Below are 243 nucleotides of genomic sequence, written 5' to 3' on the forward strand. Positions count from 1 at the left end.
TGGGAGGCAGGAGATTGGGCTGCAGTTGCCAGGTGCTGAATGGAAACTGCTTGTGAATGTGAATGCTTCTGCCAGAGCAATGGCCAGGGGATGTGGTGGGACTGGAAATGCAGTCCACCTATGTGGATGGTGAGGGAAATAAGAGCTACCAGACAGCAATGAAGCAAGCTAGTTGCTACTGTGTTAGGTGTAGGGACATTTATGCTGGCCATGCCAGAGACATCAAGGGAAACCATGTGCGTA

Source organism: Melanerpes formicivorus, unplaced genomic scaffold, assembly GCF_026170545.1.
Source record: "Melanerpes formicivorus ecotype bairdi unplaced genomic scaffold, bMelFor1.0.p_v2 SCAF_8, whole genome shotgun sequence".
In the NCBI taxonomy this organism is placed as follows: domain Eukaryota; kingdom Metazoa; phylum Chordata; class Aves; order Piciformes; family Picidae; genus Melanerpes; species Melanerpes formicivorus.